Source organism: Dama dama, chromosome 14 (genome assembly GCF_033118175.1).
Source record: "Dama dama isolate Ldn47 chromosome 14, ASM3311817v1, whole genome shotgun sequence".
Lineage (NCBI taxonomy): Eukaryota > Metazoa > Chordata > Mammalia > Artiodactyla > Cervidae > Dama > Dama dama.
Window position 1 is genome coordinate 51,593,310 of NC_083694.1, and position 6,211 is coordinate 51,599,520.

A 6,211-nucleotide genomic window follows, 5' to 3' on the forward strand; every position below is an offset into this window, starting at 1 on the left:
GTCAGTAGAGAGGCGCCTCCCAGTGGCCTCAACTAGAGAAAAGCCTGCTCCACAGCAAAGACCCAGCTCAACCAAAAATAAAATAATTTCTTTAAAAAAAAAAAGTAAGAGAGAGTGGCTCAGAGGAGACAGTGTCACCTTAGTATTTTTCTCAGAAAGCTGGGACCAGCACAGCAAACTTCATGAAAAGATGGAAACTAAGATGTGAGAAGAGGAAAAACTGAATCCTGTGGTCAAGACTTTTTCCCCAAGACTGTGAGGCGCTGAAGGTGGGCACTGTGGGCTCTTCGGGAGCTTGGAGTCAGAGAAGAAATAAACCTGGGCCTTTCCCAAGTAACCCTGCCATCCAGACACAGCTGCTACCAAGAGAGGGTTTTTTCATTTATTTATGTATTATTCTCACTGAGGACATTTTCCAGATGGAAAATTTCCCCAGTCATTTTTTCAGGGGTCTTATAAGACAAACCATAGTTTTATTGTCCCCTTCCCAATTATAATCAACTCATTACTGTTTCCTCAGACTTATCTAAGTTCAACACAGATTCTGATCATGGTGAAGCCATTAGGTACAGAAATAAATAATATTCTGTTTTTATCTTCTTAAATAGCAACACCTTTTCTGCACTAAATACAGAAGCTTTTATTGGTGTTTAACATTCTACCACACTCAGGGATGGCTCTCACTTTGGGATGCATCACACAAAGATTCTTTTATGTATTGCCGTACATAAAGAGAGATCCGTCCTCCATCTTCAAGAACAGTCCATGCCTCTCTTCCATCCCATTTATTTGATGATTATACTATTCTTGTATACCTCTGGCCACCAAGATGAAGACCCTCTGAAGGGCGTTCCCTCTCTTTGTAACTTTGGGGAATATTCCTTTCACCATATTCTCCCATGGATATAAATAAGCTTTGCATGCATGCGTGCTCAGTCATGTCTGACTCTTTGCAACCCCATGTACTGCAGCCCACCAGGCTTTTCTATTCATGGGATTGGAATGGGTTGCCATTTTCTCTTCTCAGATTTTCTCAAGATCTGCAGGGGATCTTCCCAACCCAGGGACTGAACCCTTGTCGCTTGAGTCTCTGGCATTGGCAGGCGGATGCTTTACCACTGTGCCACCTGGAAGCAATGCTTTTGTGTAAAGAGGGTTAAACTGGATTCTACTCAAAAGACACTTTAAACTCCATATCATCAACCCTTTTATAATTACCTGTAGTATGTTCATACATTTGGAAACCTCAACAGTGGCCACTGGAAAATATCAGCTTTCATTCCAATCCCAAAGAAGGGCAATGCCAAAGAATGTTCAAACTACTATATAATTGTACTCATTTCACATGCTTTTGAACTGTGATGTTGGAGAAGACTCTTGAGAGTCCCTTGGACAGGAAGGAGATCCAACCAGTCAATCCTAAAGAAAATCAGACCTGAATATTCATTGGAGGGACTGATGCTGAAGCTGAAGCTTCAATACTTTGGCCCCCTGAAAGGAAGAACTGATTCACTGGAAAAGACCCTGATGCTGGGAAAGATTGAAGGTAGGAGGAGAAGGGGACAACAGAGGATGAGATGGTTGGATGGCATCACCAACTCAATGGACATGAGTTTGAACAAGCTCCAGGAGATGGTGAAGGACAGGGAAGCCTGGCGTGCTGCAGTCCTTGGGGTTGCAAAGAGTCTGACTTGACAGAGTGACTGAACAACAGCAATAATACATGCTAGTCCACAGAGGTGGACTGACACAGGAGGCACCACATTCTTAGCTATTTGCAAGAGGCTTGGGTGTGGGTGTGGAGGAAACAAAGAGGAGGGTGGCCATTAGAAAGTTGGTTGGTCCACGAGGGTCTTGTCTTCTCTTTATGGTGATGGATTGTTATGAACTGAATGCTTGTTCCTGATCCATTACTTCACCAGCCATACACACACCCCAACACACACCCCACAAATACATACATGGAAGCTTTAATCTGTAGTAGGATGAGATTTGGAGTTACCATAGGAGGTAACTAGATTTGGATGAGGTCATGGAAGTAGAGTCCCATTTTAGCTTTAGTGCCCTTAGAAGGGAATGAAGAGTCCTGCATTCCCCCACCCCCAAAATGTGAAGAAGGTAGGAAACTGTCTCCCTCCACAACCAGACCACAGTGCCTCCCTGATCTCGGGCTTCCAGCCTTCAGAATTGTAATATATAATCTTTTCTGTTTAAGTCATTCAGTCCTTGGTATTCTGTTATAATAGCCTGATTCGACTAAAACATGTGTGAATGGGATTGAAAGAACGTATGGGAAGATATAAGGTCTCTGTGGCCACATGATTTTCTCCTTTGGCCAAATCACCCAAAGCACAGTAAGTAGGTGGTGCTGTCCAGAGTAGGCTAAAGAAAAATTCAGTTCAAGTGATTGTCTTTATAATGTAATCTATTCTTATATAACATTCTCTGTGAATATAACAATCATTCATTCATTATTTTGGGTCATTTCTTACAAAGATTTATTATATTCCTGGGATTCCACTAGGCTTAAATGAGTTTTGGAAGTGAAAGTTACATGGATCCAATCTTTATTGAAATGAAACCCACCACATAGGTTTAACAGAAGATTATAAGTAACAGAAATTCTCAAGTTTGTGTTACAGAACAGCAGATAAAGGAACAACTTGTTTAAAACCATCCTCTTGTAAGCTGTCTTCACCTGTTCAGCTGGCTTTCACTGTTCTGAAAAATTGCATACCCTAAAAACCTCCCATAGCTTCAGTTCATTTCAGTTCCGTTGCTCATTTTGGACTTGTTGCAACCCCATGGACTGCAACATGCCAGGCTTCCCTGTCCATCACCATCTCCCAGAGCTTACTCATACTCATGTCCATTGAGTCGGTGATGCCATCCAACCATCTCATCCTCTGTCGTCCCCTGCTCTTCCCACCTTCAATCTTTCCCATCATCAGGGTCTTTCCCAGTGAGTCAGTTCTTCACATCAGGTGGCCAAAGTAATGGAGTTTTAGCTTCAGCATTAGTCCTTCCGATGAATATTCAGGACTGATTTCCTTCAGGATGGACTGGTTGGATCTCCTCACTGTCCAAGAAGACTCTTAAGAGTCTTCTCCAACACCACAGTTCAAAAGCATCAATTCTTCCGTGCTCAGCTTTCTTTATAGTCCAGCTCTCACATCCATACATGACTATTGGAAAAACCACAGCTTTGACTAGACGGACCTTTGTTGGCCAAGTAACGTCCCTACTTTTTAATATGCCGTCTAGGTTGGTCATAACTTTTCTTCCAAGAAGCAAGTGTCTTTTAATTTCATGGCTGCAAAAAAAAAAAATAATAATAATAATTTCATGGCTGCAATCACCATCTGCAGTGATTTTGGAGCCCCCCAAAATTAAGTCTCTTACTGTTTCCATTGTTTCCCCATCTTTTTGCCATGAAGTGATGGGACCTGATGCCATGATCTTAGTTTTCTGAATATTGAGTTTTAAGCCAGCTTTTTCACTTAAAAAAATCTTGCCTGCCAATACAGAAGACATAAGAAACAAGGGTTCGATTCCTGGGTCGGGAAGATCTCTTGGAGGAGGGCATGGCAACCTACTCCAGGATCCTTGACTGGAGAACCCCAAGGACAGAGGAGCCTGGTGGGCTACATCCGTAGGGTCGAAAAGAGTCAGACATGACTGAAGTGATTTAGCACAGCACAGAGAAGCCCTGACCCTGAAGCATGCTGCTGCTGCTGCTGCTAAGTCACTTCAGTCGTGTCCGACTCTGTGCGACCCCATAGACGGCAGCCCATCAGGTTCCCCCGTCCCTGAGATTCTCCAGGCAAGAACACTGGAGTGGGTTGCCATTGCCTTCTCCACTGCATGAAAGTGAAAGTGAAGTCGCTCAGTCGTGTCCGACTCTTAGCGACCCCATGGACTGCAACCTACCAGGCTGCTCCGCCCATGGGATTTTCCAGGCAAGAGTACTGGAGTGGGTTGCCATTGCCTTCTCCAGACCCTGAAGCCATAGCCAACTGTAAATAATTGTCAAATTCGCCACCAGAGGGCAGGCTTGTCCCAGCCAGTAGGCTGAACTCTAGAAAGTGGGTCGGGGGGTGCACCCAGGGTTTTCTTTCAAGATGTTGGCTTCCACAGTCAAAACATCACATCCTGGCAGAGGAGATGGCTAGCACGTGGGACTCTGCCTCAGATTCTGGTTGTCGCTGTGGCCTTGGTTGTTGCAAAGGCCTGTGGTCTTCCAATGTCAAATAATAACCCTGACATTTATGGAGGGTTTGTTCTGCACCAAGCGCTGGGCTCAGTGGTTTTATCTGAGTTAGAGATCATACGGTACCCATTCAGTACAGGAGAGATAGATGCAGAGAGGGGAAGTGACTTCCTCCAAGGCACACAGCCTGCAAATGGTGGAGACGGCAGTCCTGTTTGTCAGTGCTCTTGAATACTGCACTGTGCTGTCCCAGTGCCCAACGGTGTGGTGCCCACTTTGAGCTTTCTAATAAAATACTGGAGTCATAGGCTCCTGTCTTATAGGAGGAAGTATGAAAGAGCATGAGGTTCAGATGTTTTCCTTGTTGTTTTCTCTGAAGAGTCTGTTATTTCAGAAACTGCCCAGATTAAATAAAAATGGAGTAGTTCCACCTTCTGCAGTAGTTCCCAGTGTCTGGTCCCCCAACCAGCATCATCAGCATCACTTGAGAACTTGTTCTAAAAGTGATTTCTTTCCCCTCTGCAAACCTGTTGATCCAGAAACTGAGAGGGTGGGACCAATAATGGAATTTTAGGAAGTATCTCCTCCAGCCTCCACCACATCTGCCAGAGATGCTGAGGCTCCTTTTTTTGAGAGTCCAGGTAAAGCAAGGATGTAGGGAAAAGATCTTCTCTGGCTCAATTCCTCCCTTCTTTCCACTCTATCAGAGAAGATCAGAAAATCCTCTACCAAACAGACCACTGCTATAGGTGGGTGAGCCTAATTGTTAGTCTGATAGCACTGTTTTAGTCTGACTTCTGAATGCTCAGTAATCCAGCTCAAGTACTTCTGGTCACGGCAGTGTTAACAGCCATTTTTCAGAGTGTGCGTGCGTGTGGGTGTAAGGTCATGGAACACTGACCACATGTGGGCAGCCATAGACTCTGGAATCCACTCAGTTCCACCTCCATCCCCAACCATTGTCCCTCCACCTTCTCAAATGCCTGGAAAGGACTAGCTACATGAATTGAGGTCTAAGGGATGAAACATGTACTGAGCCCAGAGAACTCCTGCCTGGTGTCCAGGCTGCAGATGAAAAAATGCCCGCCCTTAGGATGACCACATCCTCATCCCTGGACTATGTGAATAAGATTTTTTTTTTAATAAGATTGTTTATATTCAAGAGGAACTTGGCAGCTATGATGAAGGATTTTGAGATGTAGGGATGACGCTGATTATCCAGTGGGCCTGATGTATTCACAGGGTCCTTAGTGAGGGAGACAGACAAGAATGAAGATGCTACGCTGCAGTCTGTGGATGTGGAGGAAGAGGCCAGGAGTCAAAGAATGCAGGTGCCCCCTGGAAGCTGGAAAAGGCAAGGAAATAACTCACCCCTAGAGCCCCCAAAGTCCCCTGTGGACTTTTCATTTTTAGACCTGTAGTTAAAGCTCTGTTTTTTTCCCAGTAGTCATGTATGGATGTGAGAGTTGGACCATAAAGAAAGCTGAGCAATGAAGAATGGATGCTTTTGAACTGTAGTGTTGGAGTGGACTCTTGAGAGTCCCTTGGATAGCAAGGAGATCAAACCAGTCCATCATAAAGGAAATCAGTCCTGATTATTCACTGGAAGGACTGATGCTGAAGCTGAAACTCCATTACTTTGGCCACCTGATGTGAAGAACTGACTCATTGGGAAAGACCCTGCTGCTGGGAAAGATTGAAGGCAGGAGAAGAAGGGGACGACAGAGGATGAGATGGTTGGATGGCCTCACCGACTCAATGGACATGAGTTTGAGTAAGCTCCGGGAGTTGGTGATGGACAGGGAAGCCTGGTGTGCTGCAGTCCATGGGGTCACAAAGAGTCGGACATGACTGAGTGCCTGAACTGAACTAAACTGGAGGGACTAAATCTGCGTTGCTTTAAGACACTGAGTTCATGGTATTTGTTTCAGCAGCAATCAGGACTTTATACACTATCTTTCTGGGCCTTTACCTAACCTGCGAGGCCCCTACCCAACTTGG